Here is a 27,663-nt window from a genome sequence, read left to right on the forward strand (position 1 = left end):
AATCTACAACTTCATAATATGTAAGTTAATGTAGCATATTCTGCAAAAATAATCAAGGTCTGGTAATATAGATCACTATAGAGCCTGTAATTAAATCTTTGATGAGAGTTTCGAAGTGATTTCTAAATGTGCATGTGGCTTATAAAATGTTCTTTGCAAAAGCACTTTACAAAAGTTTTTCTGGCATTGTCCAAGTACAGTTTTTGTTCAAATTCAAAATGGAAATGTTTGTAATTGAATCCTTTTGCAAATAAATATTCTCTGTATCCTTTGCAAATAAATATTCTCTGTAGGTACACAAAACAATTAATTTTCATACCTGTTTTCCTACACTAGTGATAATAAGGAGTATTTTTCTATCGTTCATAATGGTCTCTGTTATTATTAGTGTCATTGCGCCTTGAAGAACAGAGCATTGATGATATCCATTTCAGGTATCTCTGAAGAGATAATACAGGATCTGATCTTACAGCCCGAATTTTGGCACCACCGTTACAGTCAAAGAGAATTTCACCTTGCCATTGACAACAGTATAAAGCTCACCATTTATCCATGACTCTCATCACAGGTTTAGTTACCATTTGTGCATTCTCAAATGGTGCTCAAAAAGCTGCACCCTTGCAGGAGTCCATCAGGAATCACGTCACCTTACCTGCGTGTCAGCAAGACCCCTGGCCCACCTGCACCTCGGACAGCAGAAAAATGAGGTATTATTTTTTTTTCCTGGAATAATTACCTTGTAATTAAATTACATGTTTAAGACAGGCTTTCACTGCCTCATGTTACAACATGGGAGCTCACAGGTTTCCAGTGATAAGCAGGCTGGCTGCAGGCAATTAGAAAACCTCAGGGTTTTAAGAGTCTAGTCTCTAAAATATGTTATAGCTCAAGTCATTGTTTAACAATCCGAGTCTCTTACAGCTGTGAAACACTCCCATCATCAAGTAGGTCTCTGGGACTCCCTCAGGAATGGCAGGCTTTAGATATCCAGCTGCTAGGAACAAAAATAAATCTCTTTGAAGACTTATTTGCCATCACATTGTGTAAGGACTCAGAAAGGCTGAAATATTTTAATCATTAATCTCCATTCATCAGACCTTGTCATTCTTAACAAAACTCCAAAATAGTTTCAGCTGTGAGTTGAATGTCGATGACACCAGACTCTGCACATAGATATCAATTTTGTGGTTAAGATATGCCACACACAAGACATGCCTCTTGCAATCAGAGCAATTCCTGCCCTTGCAGAAACACTAGAGAGCATTTCATAACTCATAATTATTTATGCTCTTAGCTATCATGGAGGGATAACAGCAGAACTTCAATAACTATTGATCACAAACCTCCATTAACCAGCATTATAACCTTTTTCATTAATTGTCAAACAGCCGATGATACTGACACATAGTGTTTCTTATCATTACTGTGGTATAATACCAGCAGCAGTAATTACTGCTATTAGAAGTGGTCACCTCATTGAAATATTCATTCAGAAGCTTGATTGGAAAAATATCTTAATGCCCGATCAAAATCTCAACAGAATGTGCAGGTCTTCATTTCACTGGGGTGGAAAGAAAACTCCTTTTTTTCTCTTTTCTGAGCTGCTTGTTTTAAAGTAGTAACTGTTTCTATTTTTTTATCAAGATTTTTAAATTTTCATTGCTGGCCTAAAAAGAAAGGAAATAAAAAAACAAAGTCAAGGAAAATTTGGCTGTAGTTAAAACATTCCTTGACCTCTTCCTTAGTTGTACCTATGAACACGGGATAAATTAATAGCAAACATGTTACACAACGTAGGGGTGAGTTCTTAGTGACTTAAAGACTTTTAGGCTGGCAAATATTTCCAAACAGAGGGACCCCAGCACCAGAGACCATTAGTGCTACATTTGTGATGTTGCACTAGTCAGCAGAAGAAAAGGTTACTATACATGGGGAAACATAGTCTCTATATGCACAAATATCTGCAGCGTGCACTTCAAAGGGAGAGCAGTCTGCTGTTAGCCAAGTGCGTGGCTGTTGCATGAACATCCTAATGATTCTTTGCTCTTCTAGGATTTAATGTGAGGGCCTCCAAGATCAGTGGAGACAAATGCCTCCAGACTTCACGAAAACTTTGCATCAGCCCTTCTTAATATCCTCTGTTTAAGGACCGAAAAGCCCCGCAATCATTTAGGGAGAAAAGCCTTATCCCACTTCAGAGACAAGATAACTTCCAGGGGTGCAGAGGTTAGGTTGTCCTCCCAAATGGATACAGCATGAGAATGAGTTAAAAAAAAATCCTAGCACAAGAGCTATTTTCAAGGACTTTTATTTATTCTTTTGAAGCATGAGCCAAAACCAGTTGCAGACTCCCATGGAAATGTTCATATTAACATCAGTATTATCTGGGTTTTGGATTTATTTGAAGGAAGACAGAGAATAATGTTAAAATTGCTATAAACTGTTGAAAATATTTGTTCTCCTGTTCTTCTGCTCTTTTTTATTCTTATTCCCTTTTTTTCTTAGTGCAGTTTTCCACCAAGTTTTCTGTAGCTTCTGATATTTTATTTAAGTATTCCCTTCCACAGGTTTTTCCAACAGCTTTCTGTCTGATTTATTTTCTGTTTTCAGTACTCAATGAAACAGAAAAGCAATGTTAGTCTTTGGTGAGCAGGGAAAATAACAAAAGTTCATGAAGGGGGTCTCCAGATGATCTGGCCCTCGGCGAAGCAATCGTTCTGTTCTGTGTTTCTTCCAACAAGGGAGCAAATCTACAACAGCAGCAAGCCTGGCAACAGCAGGTAAGCTGCCTCCACTGAATGTGCTAAGAAATCACCAGCACAAACACATTCCAGCTTTGGCAGTATTCGAGTAATGGCTATTACTGCTCCAGGGAGGAAATAATTAAAGCCATTTCTTGACTCTGACAGTTTGATACTGGTGGTTTTCAATAGCAAATTACCAACATCTGTACTGCAAAATTCAGCTACTGAAGCAATTATTCAGCAGGATAACCACAGAGGTGCTAGGACTTTCTCATTTTCTGTGTGTCCTCTAGTTATATGTGACCTACAATTGAGACCTAAACTACACACGATGGCAAGCTAGGTCTCTTGCGTTGGAGATGTAAATGAAACCATATGCAAGGCTTAATATTCTGTGAAAAACCCAGTGGCAAATGCATCAAAGACAGAAAATGAAAGCTGGAAAGACATCTGAATGGATTTCTTAATTATGTAACAATTTCAAGTTTCCAGTGCAATTCAGGAGTAAAATTTATACAATTAATTCAATTCCACAAAAATGATGGTCTTTCATTCCCACAAACTGTTACAATGTTTTTGTATAGTAATCACCAATAGAGTGTGACTGCATAAGCTGAAAATTCACATCTATGGCTCAGAACAAGCAACACAGCACTGCAAATTTTCATGGCTTGTGAAAGAAAAGGGTAGCAAGAAAAGTTAAACAAGCTATATGTATCTCTAACTCAAATACTTATTTTTAAACACTAGCTAGAAGACAGACTACAAATCTGAGCAGGAGTGAGAGCCTGTGATATGAAATATATTTCTAAGAGAGAATTGGTTTGGGATTAATAATAAATATACTGTTGTATTATTCCACTGCTTTTGTTGTAACTAACCGTCTATCAGGGTTTTCTGTTATAATCCACTTTGGTCAAGGATTTACTGAGTATAAAGCTTTAGTTTAGTTTGGAAATTGGCACTCAGAATGAAGCTCCATATCACTGTTACTTAAGCTTCAGAACTAGATCAAGGTGTAACACAATTGCTGTAAAAAATGCAGTCATTTTAGATTAGCACTTCAAACTTCAGAAATCTTTTGGGTGGCCTGGTGTGGAATAAAAATAACTGTGCACCCATCATCTGGCAATTGAGAGGCTTTAAAATATCACTGGAAGTTCTGGTTACCTTGGCTAAATAGCAACAGTGGGACAAACACAAGAAAGAACATGCTGATTTCTAATATAACAAAGTAATCAATGCCTCATTTGAAAATATTTGAAATGTGTTAATGCAAAGATAAAAGTTTAACTCAATTGCAAAACTAACAGCCTGCCTTTAAGAGTTGCTCTTCACGGTGACTTGTCCCCAGTTCGCAGCTGGGTGGAGTGAGCTGGCTGTGGTCGTGAAAAGGGTGAAGGTTTCTCTGGTGTTTGGTGCTCAGGTGGGTGTGTGGGCTGTCACGCCAGGCAGCTGCATGTCTGCAACCCCCACTAATCCTGCCTTCAGCTGCTTCCTTGCCAAGGAAGCAGAAGAAAGTTATTATCATGCATCAACTTCTTCTGGCCATGTAGTTACTAATGCATTGGCACGTAAGAGCAGATCCCCAGCTTTAGGAGATTTGCGATAAAAGATTTTATAGAAACTGTGCAGTGTGGGATAACAGAAAATTAAGGAGTTGCTTTGCATGACTCTGGAGCCTGAACTGAATCAAAAAAATTCTACGTGACTGAATAAGCAATTTGTTTTCATGTCTTTATTTTCTCCTTTTAAATTTCCACATAAATACTATTTATAATAAACAATAAATTTGTACTGCTACAAAATAAGCACATTGAGTTAACTAAATTATAGAAACTGGTAAGCAAAAACTGTAGAGAGAAGGTGTATAAAAGACAATTTTCTTTCATTTCTGTTGTGTTAGAGCCACAGGAAACTAAACAGTAGTAAAGAAAACTTTTAATGTTGCTGATCAATTATGATCTTTATGGACCTGATCAACTAACTAGGCTGTGGTAAAAAATCAGTTATAGACACGGGACAATTCAACGTTTACTTCCCTTTAGAGAAGAGAGAAACACGGGTGAACTCTTAGGAAATCCGAGGAGGTAACCCAGAGTTAACTATTTTGCACTCAGTAGGGGATTCCATGTGAAGGAACAACTTTGTGTTGGGGGAAAAAAGGAACTTGTTTTTTTCATTTTCTAGTTATATTGTGGTTAGTTCAATCTAATTTACATGTTGATAGGCAAGTGCAAATCGAACAAATAAAACATGTAATGGATTGTAGACAGTTATATTTAAAAGTTGATTAGGAAGAGAGCATCTCATTGTAATGATGCATTATCATAACTGTAATACAGCAATTTTCAGTTTTCTTTCCAAGCTGAGCATTGTGCAGGTTCTTTTCAACTTAGTGGGTCAAAGGACATAGATTTAACCAGTATCCCCACCATGCAAGTCCTTCCTGTAAGTCTCAGGAAAAAGTCACTGAATTTTTTGTGGTAGTACAAAATTTAAGTGCTGGGAAGAGAAATTAAATGCAAACTAAGCAGACTGGGAAATATTTGTACAGCTTTGAAAAGCCAGGGAAGCTACTCTATACACAGTCAGACATAGATAATATAGAAGAAAATAGCTAGGTGAATATTTCTTTTCACTCTTAGTCTTCATTTGACATGAATATGGACAGAGCAAGTCTAGATATCATATTCATATCAGTGACACCTTAAAGCATTTTCATGACTTATTGCAGTAACACCCATACGAATCAATATTGATTTGCCCCTTACTTTAAGGTTGCTGAATTAAGAGTAATGTGATGGCATGGCTTCCAGGCAAAACTGCACTGCCTTGATTTATGAGTGGGTTTGGAGGAAAGTGATAAGGATAAGGTGTAACACATACCTTTATTTTGCGATTGAGACTTTCTTTCATGTAACATTAAATTGAGAGTTGAAAAAAAAAAAAAAGGGGGGAACTAAATGAGTGCAGTAAATAAACTGAAAGGACCATTTTGTCAGTATCTTGGCTGTTTGAGAGAACTTTTGGCTTCTTACCAGGGTACCTAACTGTCTCTTGTGTGTCTGAGTCATCCTGGAGCATCCAGCATGAATGTGTCTAATGTTAATGACAAAAGAAAATTACTTCCCTGTAACTGGGGTTGCAGGGAACGTAAGTTGCATCACTGTTCTGTTATGTTGATCTTTCGTGTTTCTGCTGATTGAATTTAACAAACATAACAAATTATAGCTCTTTATTTACAATATCTCCATTTAGGGAAATCCATCGAGCTAATTTGAAGTGTATTTTTTCCTAGGTATCTATCTACATAATCCATTACTTATTTTTACCTACCTCTCAATGCTTAGGGAGCAGTCATTCATTTTTATCAAGTTGGTTTAGGCAACTAGTTGTACTATATCTGGCAGCTTTGTGCATTGTCTGTATTTGTCTGACTGGAGCCATGTGCAAGTTGCAGAGCAGAGAGTCCAGCCCACTGTGTCACTAACAGAACCCTGGGGCTTTGCACTTCCATATATTTCTGTTTCTCAACAGCCAGTGAAGAGAAAAAACAAGGAAAATCTCAGAGTGAATGCCATAAGGAATTGTTTCTCATCTGTTCATATTTACAGAGAAATACATGTAGAAAATGACGCCTTTAAAAGTTCAAGGCTTTGAATGGAGTTTTGTGCTTAGCAGGCATAAGTCAAGAAGTCACTTGCAACCGAACTGGGTTTGTTTTTTATCATTTGCAATATCCTGAATCTCTGTTAGCTGTTGCAAACTGTTTGGTGAGCAAGCAGATGAGATGTCAGAGGAGAAGGTACCACCCTCTAAGGACAAAATCTTGGACATCATTAAGATAAAAGGAAGGCGTAGTATAAAAAAGTGTCATTTAGGCAGCAAATTGATTTTTTTTATATAACATTTCTACAAAAGCAAGACACAAACCTTAGGGGGGAAAAACAATTATATATATATATTTTACAGCTGATTCTAGAAGAAACAAAGCTTTTTCCAACTCCTTATTGTTCTGAATGACAATTTGAGTTTTCTGAACATTATCAATAAAGCCAGACAACTCCATAGTTTCTGGAGAATTTTACCAATAGCTTTTTAACTGAAGTGATGACCTTAGCTGAAATCATCCACTTCATTCCAGATTTTAATTTTTTGTTCAGGTGTATTAATTCCTAAGGACTTCCAAGCATCAATTCTCTGTATTCAAAAGGTTGAAGTTTTGAAGGTTTTGAAGTGACAGAACTTGTTGCTTAAAGTATTTCTTCTTGGAGTTTTGTCAGAAGTCTGAAAAATTCTGCTTTTTTTCTTGAGTCACCTGTAAGGGACATTAAGTTTTCCCAACAAACATGCATTTGAGTGGTATAAAGAGGTCTTGAGAATTTGGAGTATTTTATTGGATACAGAGACTATTTTGCACAAAACTCCTTGAATCACCTGGTTACTGTTTCTTAGTATTTGCTCATTTTCTCCATGGTGTTTATATCATCAGTGTTACGATTTTCTGTGGAACAGTGTCTCTGACTTTAGGCTTCAGGAAAGACCATGGTACAGTTGAGCTTCTGAAAAAATTTTTCATGTTCTCCATGCGAAGCAGTATCTTGCTGCTTCTGTAAATGCATCAGCATTTATTTGTCGAAACCTTCCATTCCCTTCCGTTAAATCTGCACTGGGTCATGTTCAGTCTGTCGCTCCACCAACTGCAGAGCAAGCATAAGGGAGGGAACAGCTCTTTGCCTTCTCTTTCTGGTCCTGGGCACGGTTAATGAATGATGGTATTAATTTTATCTCTGTGATAGCTTTAGTGATTATGACAATGGAAGTATGATGTTTATTAATATATATAAAAGATAAGGGAAGAGGAATTGTGACACAAACCTTCAAAGATGAAAGATGAGTATATGTAACTCTCTGCCACTCTGTGTTAGCGCTGGAAGAGTGTGGCAGTGCTCTGACAAATGTTTGCATGTTGATTAAACTGGACAGAAGCCCTCAGCCTTTTGTGTGGGCGAAAACATTGCTGTCTTGTGATCTAGCATTAACACAGACAACACTAATAAATTGCAGAACTTACTATGCTATTTCCTTGTCTTATGAAAAAATAAAAAGAAAATAATGTAAAGTAATATTTCTCTCCACTGCCATCTAGTGAAGTTATTACGCTGTGTAAAGATTTTGATACTCTTAGTTGAATGTTATAATAACTAACTATATCTTAGTAACACACAGGACTTTGTGCAGAAAATAGAGCTCGAATGCAGAGTATTTAATATTCATCCTGAAGAGTAATAGCAGATAGTACAAAATAAATGAGGTATAATAAATTTAATCATAGAATTCTACGATTATGATGATAGAGGTACTTAAAAGGGTTTATGAAAGTTACAAGATAAACAGAGGTGACTGGCAACCCCTAGATTCAAATCACCAAGTTTTGAATAAAGCAAGGGCAAAATCTCTGCAGGCTGGTGGAATGGTTTAAATTCAGGCCTTTTTTTTTTTTTTTGCAGAAAGTGCATAGGTGACCTAGGGAAGAAAGCAGTATCCGTTAAAAAATAAAAACATAACTCTTGTGTTAAGTTTATGGTTTCTGTTTTGTGAACCATCCTAAAAGGCTTTAAGCTTTAGATGAAGTTACCGTCTGTTGTTACTAAGAGCTTCTGGAACCATACAGAAAGTTTATTCTCACATAACATATCCCTTCACTAAGGTCTGAAAGCCACTTCAGAGGTCATTTGGACATTGCCCTGCCACAAATCAAGCTCATAATCAAGAAACTATTACTTCCTTCATTTTCATGTATTTTAAGAATGTTGTCATGCAGCCCCTCAGTTTTCTCTACCTAGAGCTAGGTCACTCCATCCTTTCAAATGCAGAATCACAGAATTGACTGGGTTGGAAAAGACCTCAGAGATCATCGAGTCCAACCCTTGATCCAACTCTAGTCCGTTTACTAGATCATGGCACTAAGTGTCATGTCCAATCTCAGTTTAAATATCTCTGATCATTCCTGATCTGCCTCTTTTTGTGTCTCATTTATAAGGTTGTATCTTTCACTTCAAGTCCACAGAGTGATGCTCACCAAAATCCTCACTAAAGTTCTTTGGCCTAGAATTTGGATAACACTTTTTTAAAACAACCTTTTAAGATTTTCAATAATCCCCAGTTCATGCTGGGCAAAACACACTGTGGGTTTTACTGGTTACAGTGCCAGGATGGGCAAGTAACTGGGTTGTGCTGTGAGCACGTTACACCTCGCCATTTCTGTTCAGCTCAATGAGATTGATTTTTTGTTTAAAGATCCTTGACTATTTTAGTAACACAAACAGGTCAACTCATCTTTTACTGATAGTGCAAATAGCTAAAATAGGACATGCAGCTCTAAAATTGTTACTCTCTTCATGTATAATTTGGTAAGCAAAATGTCTCTCCTTAATACTCTTGTGAAAGTCTTCTTAAAATCAAAAGCTGTTCACAACACAAAAAATTAAAATTAATTTGGTTTGAAAAAATGACGTAACATTAACATGATTTAGAAGAAGGAGAAATTAAGACAAGTGAAAAACAAGTCCTTTTGATGGTTGAAATCTGTATTTCCACCGCAATAGCTGGGCAGTTTCTCTGCACTCTGATTCCTTTACCATATTTCCATTTCAGTTTCACAGATTTGGTGGAAAAGCACTAATTCATACAAGGCTACTCTGTATGTTTCTGCATGTAGCTTTAATAGCATTGGTGGTTTGTTTATCTGTTTTTCAGTTTTGTTCCACCCAACTTATTTTCTGCAAAATCTACTAGGCAACATTTATTGGCAAACTGTATCCTTCAGCCTAAACTAATTAAATATGATCTTAAAATAGAAATGAAACATGAGTTAATCTATATTTTAACTTGGAGTTGACTGCTGAAGTCTGTGGTTCCAGGCAGGAACTGTAGATAGACGGACTTGCTCTATTTTCTGAAGTTGTGAAATGGAAGTGAAGCAAACCAGTTATCTGGCACATAAAAGACAAGTGCAGGGTGGAATAACCTTTTGGTTATTATTTATTTTGGAGGAAACTCTTTTAAAAAGTCTTCCATTGAATTGTGTCATAAAGCGTAAATTATAGAACAAACTTTCTTAATGTTGTTTGCTAAATGTTTGGGAAATTCAGAAGACTGAAAAATCTGATGCTTATAGTTCTGAATGAGCTTGCTATATTCACTAATTGGAGCCATATTTAAACAAAAGAAAAAAAAATCCTTTTTTTTAGTTTACTGAAGAAAGGCTAAATAGGATTGAGTTTTAACCACTACCCCCCTGAGCCAAGCTAAGTGAATGAGGGGAGTTGTTTTACCTGTCTCTTGAGACAATGAATACCTGTCTCCTAAATAATCTTAAATCAGGTAGTCTGCCCAGGCTTATTTACAGTATGCAAGGGCAGCCAGACAGGGACCATGTTGCTAACTATAAATAAAAACACAGTTTGCTTCATTGGCAACTTCAGTACTGATCTTTTGCTGAAAAACATTTAATTTTCATTCAAATTGCATTTAAGCTTCTTTGTTCAAGGAATACCCTTCCTGAGTTAGAACATTTGAACACCTAATTGCATATTGCCATAATACTTACACTTAATCTTGCTTGGAAAAAATACAGTTCTGAGTAAAAAAAACCCAGCCATTGCATTATCTTTATTTACAGTTTCATGCAAAGTGTTACAAGTGAATGACATCTAGAGAACTCACAATGTGGTTCCTAAGCTAAGAAAGTACATTAGGTACTTAAAGATATCAAGCACATCAGAAGGAAGAAAGAAGTTGAATTATTTGGCATTGCATGGTTCACATTGTATTCTCAACCAGAATTTTAATTCCTTGTTTTGAAGTTGCCAAGCATGGTTTTAGTATTAAAAAAATTCTCTTTTGTTTTTCCATGATTGCTTATGTTGGACCTCACATACTCTAAGGTCTTTTATTAGTTCCTCAAAAAAAAACGTCAGAGGCTGTGGACATTCCTACAGCTGATAAACCAATGTAAACTGCCTTTATGTCTTAGGCTAAAAAGCAGCGTGGCAGATTAAATGGCATGCCCCCTTCGAAAAGTAACAAAAAATAAAAATTCCATGAGTGTAAAGCCACTTGTTCTTCACTTTCAGAGTAAGCTGCTTGATGGATAGATAACTATAGAAGAGCGATGAATATAGGGCATTTTATTGAGACACTGGGAAGTTCAAGATTGATTACATACCCTAGTTTTGCACAGCGCTTCTTCTACACATATTAAATCCAGACTGCAGAACAAAGGTAAAATATTGTAGGATGTGCTGAATATGGCTTTATACTGACTCTAATGCTCTCTTCTTTTCATTGCATTAGTGTTTTTAATTCCATACTGTAAAAATGTTCTGTTGAAAAGATGAATTAAGCTGATCAGGCATATGAATGTTCAGCTATGCAGAATTACTGCAGCTGGATTTTATAAAGCAATACTACAGTTTTTCACTCTGCCAGTAGTTGAATGCTCTTCTATTTCCAGAAGAAAAAGGTAACAAAAAATGGGACATCAACAGTAATTTTTCAATAGTTTCCCTGTGAAAAATATATGGATTTTACTTCTAGTTTCCAATAACTTACAGTATCTGCAGAAATGATTTGTTTTCAGTCAAACTTTTCTAATCACATGTGAAAGTAGGTTTTTGGATGTTTTTTCTCTCTTTTTTTTTTTCTTTGGAGTCATCCTGGCCACTATATCCTTCTCTCTTTCTGTTTTCCTGCAGAGTAGTAATTGTATTCCACTTTGTAGATAGGGTTTCCATTAAATGTAGAAATGGATGCATATTAAAAAACATAGGGAGAAGGGACAAAGGTGTAAGTTACAAACTTCAAAGGTGATCCTGTCACATCAGAACAGTGTCAGATCAAAGATCAACCTCACACAAAACCCTGTATCCTGAAACCACCAAGAGTGAACACTTAGGAAAAGTAAAAGTATACACAAGCAAATTGTGAAATTTGCCCTCAATTATTTTCTGGCATGTTTCTGCATGGCTTTGGATCTTTGTGAGCCAGACGTGGTGCAGGCTTGATCCAACTCTCTAAATGAGTTTTGTCTTCCATGATTTTTCCCACTACGTGTATGAATCTAGGGATACTTTTGGCATTCTCATCCTGACTCCATAACCACCCCTGCAAACCTGATTTTGGTTAGGCGTCATGCAATCTGGAGCAATTTTAGAGGACCTGAGCCTATTGAAGTTGACTGACTTGCTCTGACCAGGTCTCCATGCTTGATTCCATGAGTACAAGTTGTGCATGGTGTGCCAGCTGTCAGAGAGTCTGGTTCTTCTGCAGGAATAGCCTAAAAGTAAAGACTTCTAGGGAAAAGCTTTCACAGTCTACCTGTCTCAGACTCTCCTGGTGGACTTAAAAGTAATGTCATAACAACCACTTCATATTTGTAGAGAAAAGCAGAACTTGTTGGCAATATATTATTATGCACATTTATTTAGTCTGCATTTTCTTTCCATTTACTGAAAGAGTAAGATGATTAAGTAAATTTAAAAAAAAAAAAAAAAAAAAAGCTTTTTTTTTTTCCAGGAAGAAGGCATAGAGATATTGCTAATACGGACAGGTTCCTTTGAAGTCAGGCCTCATGCTGCATAAACTTCATGGACCCATCATTAGTTCTTGTCATCTCTTAGGTTCTTTTGACTTACAGCCAAACAATTGATATAGTAGAGAGCTTCCAGCTAAAATAACAGCCTCTGCATCTTTATCTTCCCATCCATCAGATTGCTGGTGGAAGATAGGGCTAATTTGTCACTCTACCCACTTGGAAAAGTTTGATAAATGGCTTAATTAGACTTTTTTTTTTTTTTTTGAGAAATCCTATTTCTGGAGATCTAGAGAGTACAAAAACAATGGCTAAGGATTTAATTAGAAAAGGAAAATATTTTTCTTTAGTAATGATCAGAGGGAACACGACCATTATGAAAGCATGAGAAGTGAAGAGAGTACAGTTGGTTGGAAGAATGAAACTCCTTTATTGGGGAGAAAAACTCCAAAACACCATGATAAACAAGTGTTCTCTGAGCAGCTACCCAAGGACCGGGGGCAGACTGTATTTCTATAGAAACATGAACTTGCAGAGCGCCATTTTAAATAAACTGCCCCCCAAATTAGAGTGCATTTAAGTCTTTGCGTTCAGACCTCTAAAACAGATAACAAGGTACCATTTTCCTTAGAAGAAGATATAAGTATATAACTAACTACATCTGTTTAATGGTTTTCAAATCTTGGAGGTTGTCATCTGTACCTAAAGGAACCATACTTTCCAGGAGGTTCTTGGTGTTAGTGCCTACACCAGTCATAGTGAGGATTTTGCTTCAAATCTCTTTTGTTTTGGGAAAAAGTGGACCGGTCCAAGGCCACATGCAATTATTCTCTGGATGGGTCAGGTACTGAGAAAGCCTGGATTACAGTTTTGGAATGCTCCTGCTCAGAACATGCTAAAGGTAAAAGGATATTTGCATTTTCTCCTTTTTGTAAGGTCATTTCATGGCTTATGAATCAAAAACCTACATGGATTAAAATCAGTGGTTTTAATGTTTTTTGAAACTTTCAGCCAGAAAAAAAAGGGAGAGAAAAGGCACATTATGTTCTTTTCTCAGCTGGTGCCTCAACCACCAAGTTTGGATAATTATCCCTCCAATTTGCATGCATAATTATGACATACATGCACATGTATTCACACATGTGGATGTGTCTATGACAGCTGGCAAATCTTAACAAGTTAGTTATGTCTGGACTTTGTATTTCTAATCATCTTTTTATGTAACTCTTCCATTTGGGACTCTGTGGAAATATATTTCTCCTTTCTCTGATCTGCAATAAATTAACAAGGCAACACACTAACTTCTTTCTCTTTTTGAGAAACTGTACAGAAATTGAATGGAATTCAGATTTAATTTTCAAACTCAACCTCTAGGCAAAAACTTGTTTTAATAAGCGAAAGACAAATATTTTTCAATTAAAAAGATTTAGAATCCCTTTCTCTGTAGTACACTAATCTGAAATGACACCGAGGGGTAATAGGCCTGGTATTAGTGCTTCCCCAAGGAAATGTCTTATCTTTTGCACTAAATTAGCTGTGTCTTTCTCACACATCCTAAAGCTGTCAGTTTGGGCATTCTGTTTAAGGAAACTTCTTCTGATTTAAAGTTTCTGAGAAGAAAAGCAAAGCAAATGTGTTTAAACAATAATGACCTCTTACGCCCCAGTCTCCACAACTCTTTCTGAAGTGGATAGCTATTAGCATTAAATCATTAACACTCCTGGAAAGGTCACGGGGACAGATTGTGGTAGTAGCCTCTGTGTCGGTCAAATCCTGCAGGCGTTACATGCATAAAGGTGGCAAATGCCAGGATAAAGTGAGGACGAATCAGGATGACGTACAGCCCTGCGTAAGCGGACTATTAGAGCAAGTTTTGCTGGCCAGCCTCCAGGCAACCAGCGTAGTTACAACCAGAAATGACTGCAGGTTGCTGATCTGTCCTGACTCTTTGGTGGCCTGAGATGAAATAATTACAATGCAAATACTACATTGCAAGTGTTCTACAAGCTGAGGTCACCAAAATGGGACCTCAGGACCTGCCGTTGCTGCTATGAGATGTATAATTCATCAAAGGCCTTAACCAGGCCACTCTTGCTTGATCTTCATATGGAGGGATACGCTGCTTTCTGGCTCAGCAGATGTTGTTTGTAGAGCCAGTTTTGCAAAAATGCCTCATGCACTATTCTTCCTTGGCATCAGTTATTACAAAATGCTCTGTATTGGTGTTTGTGGATGGTAGCAAATAAGAGCTCTAAATTGAGTCTTCTAAAAATAGGGGAAAAAATTATGTGAAAAAAAGCATTTAGTGACCTTTTGATGTTCCTGGCTTTAGTTTATTTCTTTGTGCAATCTTTTTACTGTTTTCTGTTAAAATATCAAGGCTGGTACCCTGCACACATCTTCCACATCAGGGAGCAATTTGACACACCCTAACTCACATGAACAGTGTAATGGTCATCACTGGACCAGCTGTTAATGGTGAAGCTATTCAGGCGCGTGTTTACAGGATCTGGTCCTAAGTTAGTAACTGTACACATCACTAGTGAGCTGAAGAGAAATTGTACTTGCAGTTTTAGATCTTCACTAGGAAATCTGATTTATCTAATTGCAGAATTTAAAAGTTCAACAAAGTGGCTACACATTGGGACATGAAAAGTGCATTTACAGGATTATTTTTGTATTGAAGGGAAAAGAAATCAGGCATTTTCTTCCGTATAAATAAATGTCTTAGATACGAAGAAAAGAGGAATATGTTGATCCCTGTGTTCTTCATTTGCTGTTTTAAAGTAAGTGAATATATGCAATATGCTTTACTATACTTTAAAAATAAGAGCTGTCAGAAATAAAACTAAGTCTAGCGTAATTCTTTTTGATTTAGAGCCAGTTATGGATATTAATGCTTTAAATTAATTCAGTATGTTTTAAATTGCTCTGCCACTTAGTTTACTTGGAAACTAAAACCATTTGTAAAAAAGCAGCTAGACTAGTTTTGAGTCAAATCAGTGTATAAGAACATGTAGAACTAATGGTGGACTTAAGACAGTCAAAAAAGAAACTTCTGGACTATACAAATGACAATTATTTTAATTTATGTGTGTTAGAAACCAAACCTAAAACTCTACATGCACTTTAAAAAGAAAAATAATTCTCCACACTTCCACACTTCCACTTTCTGACTTGCAAAAAAAAAAATTTCATTCATTTTGAAGGAAACTTAAGGGTCAGAGGATGAGATTTCTACAGATATTGAGCATCCAGGAGAGTTGGCAAGAGTGGATCGGAACTAGCTGGAAGATTTGCAGCCATGTCTTTTATAAATCCCATGAATGACATACCTACAGATTTTGACCTGCCTAAATTTGTTATGATATGGCACAGCACCAAGAATGTTCCATTTTAGTCAATCAGTGGTAAAGACTGGAGAGTAGACCTAATGGAAGCCCTGATCATGCAGTGAACACCTAGACTGGAAGAAAGCTTTAGGTATTTCCAAGAGGCATTTCCAAGATTGGAACTTTGTTGTGTTGTGGGTTGAGAAATGATCAGTAGCCGGAAATAGTCTTTGACGTCTTGTACAACTGTGCAGTAGTTAGTCTAATATGGTCATGATACTTAACCTTCACCTCGTCAATGATCTTGCAAGGTATTGGTTTAATCAAAGATTAGATGGTTCTCAAACATAGGGAGACTGTCAGGTGTCCTCTTTTTTTTTTTTTTTTTGTCTTTTCAGTAGCTTACTACACGTAAAGTAGGCTCAAATCTTTGTGCATTTAATACCATTTCCAAAACAATTGTAATTCTGCCATCAATTTGCTTGTTTAGATTTATGGTCAAGTAACTTTAGAAGAACCCCTTACATGTAAGTAGAGATGAATGGCTCATAATCTTTTAAAATTACTGTACAGAAGCCATAGCTAGGAGTCTGTCCTAAGATACGAAATGAAGCATACTTTTATTACTTCCCCTTACAATAAAGTTATAGTTACTTGAATTCAAACAAAATTTTTACTTGTTTTACTTAGAGCCTGAACTGAAATCTGTACTCTTAATCTCTTCACAGAATGCTTGAAAAATAGACATTTTGTAAGGGATTTCAAAATGGTGCCTTCATTTTTATTCAGTTGAAAACTTTAGACTGTGAACAGAGGACAACAGAACTAAAGGGCCAGATTTATTGAAGCATAAAAACTACACAAATGGATCCCAGGTGGGATTCAGTAAAGACTTCAGGATTTGGTCATAGTGATGACCTGCAGATTGCTTAGCTATAGACCAAGTTCACTTCTGGAAAGAGTTAGGTGGAATCTGTCACATTAATGGCTCTTTCTCAAAAATAGAAGAAAATTGCCAACCTTCCAACCTCTCATAGCATTATAATCTTTGAATAGCAATTTTAGTTATGGGGAGCTCTGTCCTTAGGGTTCGTCAGATAAATAGAAGTTTTGTTTAAGTTACTGTGTATTATTCATGGTTTGGTGATCTGTGTGATAGCTATTTTCAGAGGGAAGAAAAACAACACAATTAGGAAAGTGCTTAATTGTCTCTCTAATGAGTTTGATAGTAACAGATCTTCTAGTCTAGTGTACCAGCTGAGATAATCTCTGTCTGAACTTTTTAGTCCATTACATATTATCAGTGAATTAACTATTTTTTTTTTTTTTTTCAATACGGATTCCAGTTGCTCATCCAGTTGCTCCTGGACTCACTAAGAAGGTAGAAGAGAGATACCGTGATGACCGAATATAAAAAAAAGATCAAGGACATAAAGCAGCGGTTATGTATGTACTCAAAATTGTTTATATATGTTTGCTTTGATCTTTAAATGTAAAACTAATACCTATCACAACTGATTAATTGATTACCAGAAACAGATTTACCTTTCACTGTAGCATCAAACTTGAGGTAATGATAGCAGCATGAAAAATAGCTCCTAAGTTGGCAGCACGAAGAATAGCTTCTAGGTTGCTAATGCTTTGGACTCTTCTGGCTTTTCTTTGCCTGTAGAACCAGAAATGAATGCATTATCCTTTCAAATTGCTTTGATAAATCTCATTCCCTTTAGGATTAAACATTCCTGAACATTTTTATGCCTCACTGAGCTCTTTCAAGTAAACATAAATTAATTCTTCAGCTCAAAATTTATACTCTTGAGACCTCATTCCCCTTGCTTCTAGCATTATTCTAGTCATGTTTATTTGTGCAAAGCAACCATAATATTACTCCTCTGGTGTCTTACATACCTGTTCTGTGCACTTAGAGAGGTACAGAGATCACATGTGGCATTGAGCAGTCAGAAACAAGACTCAGAGTTTGATTCTAGCAGTGTCCTACAGGGGCAAGTTAGACATCAAATGTCAACTTTAGATGCAAATCCAGGGCACTTTAGTGTTTTACATGAGTGCAAATGCAGACTTAACCACTAGGTACTAGCTGCTCTGTGATTTAACTTATATCCACTGAGTTCAGGCTAAGCAGAATACACATATAGACAAGAGTTCACTCCTCATAAATACTCATGCACAAATATTTGCAAAATTGGTACCAGCACAGCATGACTCAGCTCTCTTGAAATAATGGAGCCACCTGATTTATATTGCTAATTTTAGTTCTCTGCACTGTAAACTCCTACAAGCTGACCCTGTTTGAAATAACGTGATAGAGAAAACAGAAATTTTAGTTTTGTGTGGGAAAGATACCCCACTGAAAATAATAGATATAACTTAAAACACTACAAATCTCTACCAGAGTGCTAAATTTCCACATAGCAAAGATTTCATTTATTTTTATGGACGCACTAGGGACCACTTGACTTTGCTGGGGTGTGTGTGTGTGTGTGTGTGTGTGTGTGTGTGTGTGTGTGTTCATTTATATTAATGTGGACAGTGCTGGTTAGAAACAGTATTGCTAGCTGGGCCAGAGGTAGAGCAAGCAAACATGTGGTGGGAATCCTCTGGTGTACCTGGTTTGCTCACCTGCAACCTGCAGGCAGGGGATGCAGACGGGGAGAAACATATGGTGAGGAGCAGAGAGGGACAACGTCTGCCACCCACCCTGGCACTGCTGGGCAGGGCAGCAACTGGCCAAGGTGTTTGTGGGGAGCTGGGTTGATCAGGTTGCCTTTGGAAGGGACCTGAAAAAGCTGAGCGCTCCTCAGGTTACTTCATTGCACAGTGATTAGGCCTCCTGAGCTGGTCCGAGCAGACAACAAGCAGCCAGTAGGTTTGGTATGGGAGAGGGTGGTTTTACAGGGCAACATGAGCACAGCTGATCAGGTTTGAATGGCTCCTCAGTGGTGACCTCTGTTTCAAGCTCCTTGGAAAGATATCTTACTCAGCCACAATCCTTATGGTTGTCTGGCCCTCAGACCTGCTACAACAACTTTCCAAGGTGGCTAAGGTAAAAAACTAACAACTTTGTGAACAGCTCAGGCTTTATATTATGAGAGTTTACTGTGACATGGCTTATCTGAAGCCATTCAACATTTTCTAACAGCCTGATACATCAAACCTGTATATTTACACAATGAACATCCCGATGAACAGTTCATGTACAGTATTCAATATTCGTATAGTAACTTAGAGGAGGTCAATAGCTGATAAAGTGCAATAAAGATGATATAGACTTGACAGAAGCTGAATTCTTGTCCCAACAAATCTTTGTCAGGAAACAAGTGTTTAGGAGGAAGGAATGACCCATCTCAGCTCAGGAAAAGCCTGTAGCACCTATATATTAGTTTAATAATTAATTTTTAATTTGTATTTGTAAGTTATATGTCCAGTGATATAGCAGTACCTAAGTGAGTTAGGTGGCTCATACACACCAGGTAATATGAAAAAAGTTAGAGAGAGCAAGAAGAAAACCACAATTTATGCTTCAGATTATGACTATTTTAGAATTAATGGGACTTTTAAAAAGTCCCTCGTATGTCATACAGACGGACTATGAGTTCTCTGATTCAGGAACAAGGCTTTATACATGATCTAGTACAATTCTGAAGTATTGAGTTGTAATACACAAAAGCAATCTACAAGGACATACCTCTAATTTGTCTTTTGATTTGCATTTGAACCAATGTTTGGCTGCTAAACAGGCATCTGTAATTTGACTTACAAAATTACCCTCCAATTTCCTTTAGTGACAGGGAAACTGCTAAAGGAAATCTCTGCCACACTCACTTTAATTTAGATGATCATCCAAATGCACAGATGCTTTTTCAAACCTCCTCTGGAAAGGAAAGTGGGACTTTTCCAATCAAACTGCTATGACATTTCCAGTACTCTGGACATGGCAGGATCCATGCAAAAATGCTCTTCCTTGTTCTGAAGTATTGCTACACTGCTGATACTAATTCAGCTCCAGTAGGGAGTGAAAAAATGGAGAAATGGCTTAAAGTAGCCAGCAAAATATATTTTTTTTCCAAGTTGCTTGATTTTGTGAATAAAATAGAAAGTTCAGATTGTCTGCTCTTCTATTCAAATTGATAAATGCATTTCTAACTCACATATTTTATTTTTGCATATTATGGATCTAGTTAAATGTGACAGCAAGATAAATGTAATTCCAAATGAAATTAGACAGATTTGAACCACAATATTGAACTTGGATCCTTTCATATACTGGTTTCCTATTCATGTCGTAAGTTTAGAATTTACCACTACCAGTGATGCTACGTTTATACTTAAGAGTTATGCGCTGTCATTGGTGCATTTTTACTAGTGATAAATTTAATCATATTCCCATTACATCTCTTATAAACTGAATGTGTTATATATTAAAAATTTACTACGTAAACCTTTCCAGGTAAAAACAAACAAAATGCACTGATATTGAGTATAATAAACATGATTTCAATAGTATTGGTTTTATAGCAATTTAATTCAGTTGGTTTCAGAATTATACCTCTGGTATTATTGTCCTTTGGGAAAGAAAAAAAAGAAGAGAAGAAAAAAGGAACTATAAAGAATTGTAATCAATGCTATGAAGAAATGATCCACTACCAGAAAAACTCTTTCTCACTAACCAATTCAGGAATCTCTAAAAGACAGAGCTTAACAAAATTGGTTACCTTTAGGAACACCAAGGTACCCCAAAACTTTGGAAAATGATGGACCACTGTTAGTGCTCCGACAGCTTCTGCACATAAGCAAAGGATTTTGGTATTTTTCCCAAATATCTGTATTTACTTTCAGTGTGTATTTTTCCTTAATTTTTCTATGATACTTGCACAAACCTTTTGAATTTTTTTCAAGATAAAAAACCAGTTAACATTCAAAATTCAGTTTTGCATTGCGCATACAAACTCAGACCAGTGAAGGCGGATATTTAATCTTAGAATAATTTAAAAAAACACTAGCCAAGTTTAAAAAGTTCAGCAGAAGCAAAGCTTACAGTTAAGAACAAACAAGTTGTGAAAGTTCCATATCTAAAATGGTTTAAGTGTCCTTTAAGAAAGTTTGAGGCAGTGCCAACATTCATCCACGCCCATATTATAACTGTATTTTGGGGAAAAAAAGTCAGCATTTGGGAGCTATATTTCCTCTGGTAACATTGGTAAAGTACATAAAATTCCTCCCGTTTAAGCCAATGTAAGCCTGTGAAATCTGTGCACTTCTATGAAGTGTTTATAAAAATGTTATGGTGTTGGACTCCGCCTGCAAAGGCCTTTCTGTGGTGAATGCCAGAAGAAGTACCATACACAGGACGTATTTTTAATATTGACGAAAGTGGAAAAAGGACAACCGCAGCCAAATTGCACTCCAGGCTTGGACTGTGAACATTGAGAAGCTCTCTCAGCTATGTCCAGCTGCGGAGTTCACAAAGTGCACAGTCCATCAATGGCTCCTGTGTGCTTCTTGCTGCTTTTGTATTTGAATGTCCCCAGGTCATCTTCCTACCTCTTCTGGATCTTAAGGACTGATAAAATGTCTGTTTAACAGAGAAAACTGAGTTTCAAATGTACCAGCGCTTTCTTCCAAGTGGATTCCACCCACAACCCAGATTTCTCCTCCTTTTTCTCTTTCCCCATTGAAAGTAGAGGGAGATGGGATGGTAGGTTAGACCCAATGCCTGTCTTTTATGTGTTTAAGTTAGGAAAAATTAATCTACATTAACTGACTTGCTTTGCAACACACATAATGGTCAGCTAGGGCAGCTGTCTGCTGGAATCCTGGTTACAGGTATCATAACAGTGTTTTTTGTGTTGGTGTATGTATATGAAAACAAAAACAACACAAAAGCAAACAAACAAACAAAAACCAAAACAACAAATAAAAACAAACAACACACAAAAACCCCAACCAAACAAAAAAAAAACTTAAGAAACAAAGAAGATCAAGCTCAGCTGATCCCAAAAAATAAGTTTTTGTATTTGGTTGGTTGTTGGGGTTTTTTTAAAGTTTTTTTAAAAAACAACATGTTCTGATTGCCCTACAACATTTTTCCCAACTAGTCTAACTTTTAAAGATCATAAGTTATTTAGCTCTATCTTTTAATTGATTAACTTAGTTCAGTTCTGGTTTGCACATAATTTTATCTCTGGAGTTGTTCTCTTTTGAAATCCTTCAGCCCTCAATTTAAACACTCTCCCTTGGCACTGTTTCTCTTCCGGGCAGTGGCACCATTCATGTAGGAGAAGTAATGAATACTCATATGATCTTGACTGTAGAACTTGCAATATCTCACACTGATAAAGTGCCTTGAGAAAACAAGGGGATAGGCTGGCACACGTACCATAACATACGGCATTAATATAGCCAGGATAAATACCTAAAAATGCCACTATATATTAAACTAATGTATCAGCAGTGAACAGCTGCTATTCCCACCTCATTGAATTTCAGGAAAGAACTTCCATTTTCCTGGAAGGCCTCTCTTTTAATACTGGGGCAACTGAAATTGATAAATAATCAAGCAAAACCACAAGGAAAATGGTGCCAGGGTCCAGCCTGAATCTCCTGTATGTGATTCTGACAACCTCAAACTGCCAGCAGTCAATTACTGTTTGCAGCAGCAAGGCATCTCCAGGGTGGCAGGTCTGCTGTGATCATTTATCAGCTCTATATCAAAAAATTCATCACTATAACTGAAGTTCATATTTTGTTCTGCTTCCCTGAAATGCAAGGGCAGCCCTTAACATGGGAATAGCAGAATTCGTCCCCAGCAGAACTTTATGAATCTTGCTAAAATCTTTCTTTGCTGTTTTGTCTTAATAGTCACATGCACTGAGCACATAATACAAGGTAGGTTACTTCCATCATACAACAAAGTTTATGAAAGACCTTGTACAAAATTCTTACAGCAAATGCTGAAATGTGCAGCATGGAACGGTGCGCTGACTACTCATGCGCTCAAGCAGCAGACCTCAGCAGGGATTTTGCGGATTATTCCCAAAAGCACGGATGGCCATGGGAAAGTGGCAAGTTGGGCTGAGCGTGGAAAGGGCTGCACTGGAGAAAGTAACAAGTTCTATTACTAGGAAATGACCATTTTCACCAAAATACCACAACTGAGTACTTTGTCCTTGTTAGAGTTGCCTTGATGATGATGAATACCCCACTGTTCTTTTTTATAACATTGTGCTCTTAAGCCTACATTGTATTATATATACACATACGTATCTACTACATATATGTATGCACATACATGCACAATGACAAATCTACTACAAGAATTTCTGTTGAGGTTCCAAGCAGCTAAAGAAGCATCATTTCAGCCACCATCAATGACGTATTTTACAGCCAAGAGTGCTGGTTAAGTTTACAATGGATGCCACAGATTTCAGAAGGCAAAGGGAAAAAACCCCAAATCAGCCCTCCCTCAAGGAGGAGAGGCAGTTTGGCCATAATATTGTGGGAGTCTGTGTACTCTGCATTATTGCGGGTGATTCCGCCTTACTGCAAAAATTCTTGACAGAATTAACAAGCCTGTGCTCAATTTCGATGTAGTGTTGACACATCTGAACATAAAATATGGTATGGATTTGAGTCTAAATTTCAGATTATATGTTTGAGTTCCTTCCACAGGAATCATTTAGTTAAAAAAGTTGTACGTGATGGATTTGTTCCTAGTTTTGGTGGTGGTGGGTTTTTCTGGTTTGTTTGTTGTGCTTTGTTTTGTCTTCCCACCCGCCCCTTCCCCTGATCTGTATTTTGGAGTTGATTCTGCTTGCTGTAGCATTCTCCTGATGAAACATCAAGCAGTATTTCCAAAAAATAATAATACATTTTGATCTATCTGTTGCCCCTTGTTGACTAAATCTAGAATTGTCTTCACCAAAGTCTCTTGAAACTCCATATGACTGTACTGAGATGACTCAACAGAATTTTGGAAATACTAAATTACTAGTAATGTTCTACTGGCACTGCAGCTGAACTAAGGGAGAGCATGTGCTGTATTTGCCAATGCAGTGCAGTGGCATCACTGGGACTCGATCACTAGTGCCTATCAGATCAATAGCCATGCTATATAGATCAAGTATCTATTGTTAGATATACCTGATACAAACAATTTCTAAAGAAGTGAGGGAACAAGGAAACAGGAGTAAGATTCTGAACTCTTTGGTTAGAATATTTTGTAGAGAAATGGTATAGACAGGTAATGAGATGCTCTCTGCTTTTATTTTCAGAGACTGCAAAATATCTAGATATTTTTCAGAACATCTTAATACTCTGCACATAGTGCAAAGCATAGCATAGTCTGCAGAGGGTCCTCAGAGAGAAATTGAAACTTCCAGTGGCAGACTTCAGTTTTTTAAGAAAACATGATCTAGGTCAGTATCCATAGATCTGTAACACACTACAGTGCCTTCTAAAGAAATACAACTAATAACGAAAAAGAAATAGATTCTGTTAAGATGAAATGTTGTTCTATTATGAACAACCAAGTTTTACATTCTACTGAATGTCATTTACTATAGCACAGAAAACATTTTACCATAAAAAACAGGTGCAGTCTCTTCCTGTGCATCAGGAATGTTTGCACTACGGATTTTACTTCCGTTCATCTCTTGATGTAGTTATTCCTTCTCATGGACTTGATGACATTTTCAAGAGACAGGCAAATTGATAGGCATGCATAGTGGAATATATAAAATCATCAGGAATTATTTGAAGTTTGCTTTTATATCACATTAAAACAACCATAGAGCTTTCCTGTATAATGGGAAGACAAAAGAGTACAACAGAGCAATATTCAGTAAACTCAGAACAACCTGAGTTTCAGGAACAACCAAATCAAAATGTAATCTTAACATTTCACATCTCTCTAGGACTAGTAAGCCTATCTGGAAGTAATTTTCATTACTTTTTCATTTTCTAAAGGCTTTTGAATTTATTGGATCATGAATGCTTACTTTTTAGTGCGTGTATTTTCTGGTGACTTGTTTTCTCTCTCTCTGATGGTTATTACACCTGGTTTTTAATGATAAGATAAATATTATTGATGCCTCCAACAGGGTCACCAAAGAGCTTCTAGTCAATAGTTCTCAAATTTCTTAGCCTTTATTTTTAGCCTAATGCAGACATTTTTATTATTTGACTACTGCAAAGCTTCCTAGTGTAGAAAATTCCGAACAACCAACCTAAAGTCCAGCCTCTGAATCCCCTGCTTTGTTCTTTGTGGTGTCCGAAACCAAATGTGCACCTTCCTCCATCTTAATTTCCCACTGAGAGATTTTGGGGTGGTTTTCTAGGAATTTGCCTATATTCAGTAATTTTAAAGTTTGGGTTATTTTTTTATATACTAACCCATGTGCAGTCAAAAAGTGTCAAACGTCTATTTGATTCTCATTTACAATTTCTTTAATTATCTGCATAAATAGTCCCTATTTTGCTTCAATGATGATATTTCTATAGTTGCAAACATCATTGTTGTCCAAGCACGAGATCTGTCAAGAAATAGATGAGTTCTTCTACAAAACCTTCTAGAAAAAAAAAATAAGAAACTGTTAGAAAAATCAATTTCTTACACTGAAGTTTGGAAGTACATTCAATTTGGTCAATTTAATGAATTTCCACAACAGCTTGTGTTCATTCAAAGACAGGTCACATTTACCTTGCAGACTCCTTGTCAAGTGTATGTATACAAGCTGCAAAGCAAATAGAAAATATGAGAACGCTTTTGATGTACTTGCCATCTCTCAGCTGAGGCCTTGGACCTTCCCACCATGTTCTGTGTGTTCTGGAGTCAGTGACAGACACAGATCTGAAGACATAACTTCTATGGTTTGCCTTGAATTAGGCACCTGCATCTATATTTGAGCTTTGAAAAGTGCACTTCTTCCTCAGTTCTGTGAGTTTAGATAGTATGCTTCAGTATTGTCCTGAATATTTATCTATGACAGTAGATGGAGTTGGGCAAGTATATGGATTATTTTGCTAACACAGTGTTAGTTTAATGAACAGTTCATGCAGTTTCCACTGATGATCTAACAAGCTCAGGTGAGGGAGGTTTCAGAAGGGTGATCTTAACATACACATTAGCAAAAAAATGACCAAGTTTTACAAAAATACAGGACAAAAGCCTAGTCTGCGTATTGCAAATTCCAGAAGGAGTTTGAGGATGTTATGATCAATGCAAAATGGAGAGGTTTTGTAGTTAAAACAAAATTAAACCTTAGCTAGATTTTTCACAGAATGAACTGATGAAATTACTGGCTAGGTTGCCAGGCACACCACAGAGGAACAGAAATTCCTCAGGTCTCTGCTGGTGCTTCGTTTCTATCTGGCCTAACAGACAGACCGGAGTCTGGCCTGCAACGTTATCATTAGAATGTCAATATAAATATAATTACATTTTCTCCCGCAATGGAATTAGTGCCACTAGGAAACAAAATCATTTCAGGTTTCTCCTGCTGTGTTTGTATGAGCTCAGGGTCTAACTGGCAACCAGGGAAATTTGGCCTTTGTGCTCAAATAATGTAATGTTGTGCTTTCTATTTCAAGATGAAATTACTACTAGTGGGATTTATGCCATAGGAAAAGAATTTTTGTTGCTAAATCTTCTGGTTGTTCAGGCTGCTTTGTCTCACTGCATAAAGATCGCTATTTACACAACTTCGCATACATAGATACACTGCTAGAAATATATATGTGTGTGTGTTGGATTGGGATGTCTTTTTAGGGAAGTTAGTGTAATGCTGTTAACCATTCCACTGAGTGTCATTTTTTTGGAACAGATGATGAGCCTCCTGGTACCTATTCCCTGTATCCTTGAGCACACTCATTTTCTAAGACTCCGGAGGAGAATGAGGCATGTTGGCTGACAGCTCACCAGTTTTCACCAGCTCTGACATAACTTCATTGACCTCTCTGAACGCAAACTGCTTCATCCCCTCTGGGAGCACTCAGTAGTAACCCCAGGGATGCTGCTTCTTGTGTCTCCATACTGGGGATTCAGACAAGGTGTGCTAATGATTTCCTGGCAGGCCATGTGCCCACGTTTTAACTGGTGAAAGCAAGGACTGGGGATAGGGATGGGGAAGGGCTTGATTAACCACAGCCTTATATTCTCCATTTTAGTGTACAATGCAATTAGGTAATAAGCAAATCACTGTAGATTCCTGGAGCATTTCTTGTGTGTCAGTAGATTTGCTCTTCACTTAGTGTCACAGAAAGCATTGTATTAGCTTAAAGTGATGGGGAAGAGCTAATTCTCCCTATTTAATATCGTGCCTCCTATGCCAATATTGCACTGGACCGAAATGTTCTCAAAATTTTTCCTCAAATGAGATAAAATCAGCAAACTGAAGCCAATTCTCCTTACACATAGCCATAAGTGTCTTTCAAAAAAGTCTGAAATTATACTACATTGTAAGTATTTCAGCTGCTGCTTTAGCTTTGTCCAACTCCAGTGATGTAGCCCAAAGCCTTACCTGTGTTTTGATGAAAGGGAAAATTTGTCCTCAGTCTTGCCTAGCCAAGATGCATTCTGATTGTGAATAATGTCCTTGAGCTGCCCTTATTCAGTGAGAACAGTGCAAACAGGGGCAAAGGTAGGTTGGCATTTCAGATGAGAAGTGCACTTTTGAAGTGAATCTCCTGATTACTCCCACTGACTATGCTTTTTTTTTTGCACTGTATGTCAGAGCATATGAACCAGACTGCTGAGTGAAACCAACGTCAGAAACGTACTCCAGAAGGACAATTCCTGTTCTCCAGCCATTCCACACAAGGGGCCATACCGAAAAACCTAACCGTGAGTATAATATGGATGTGGGGTCCTCAGTACCAACTGTGGATTTGCTCCTGTTTGGCTGCTCAGCTTCCTAATGTACATACAGCCATCTGATGCCCAGAATTCACCAGTATTTAAAAAATTATTATT

General features: G+C 37.1%; 1 long non-coding RNA gene across 2 annotated transcripts in view; it reads left to right on the forward strand.

Moving 5' to 3' along the window:
• The first annotated feature begins 574 nt into the window (after positions 1–574).
• The window catches only part of LOC139827944 (uncharacterized), a 78,750-nt gene continuing 51,661 nt past the window's right edge, over positions 575–27,663 (forward strand). Inside the window, exons 1-5 of one of the 2 annotated variants that reach the window (XR_011739084.1) lie at positions 575–707; positions 2,611–2,780; positions 17,021–17,120; positions 26,516–26,741; positions 27,425–27,534. This is a non-coding gene — a long non-coding RNA (uncharacterized lncRNA). Of the gene's footprint in view, positions 708–2,610; positions 2,781–14,995; positions 15,129–17,020; positions 17,121–26,515; positions 26,742–27,424; positions 27,535–27,663 lie in introns of those variants that run through there. The other variant, XR_011739085.1, reaches the window with a different exon arrangement.

The sequence above is a fragment of the Patagioenas fasciata genome, chromosome 4 (genome assembly GCF_037038585.1).
Source record: "Patagioenas fasciata isolate bPatFas1 chromosome 4, bPatFas1.hap1, whole genome shotgun sequence".
NCBI lineage: Eukaryota > Metazoa > Chordata > Aves > Columbiformes > Columbidae > Patagioenas > Patagioenas fasciata.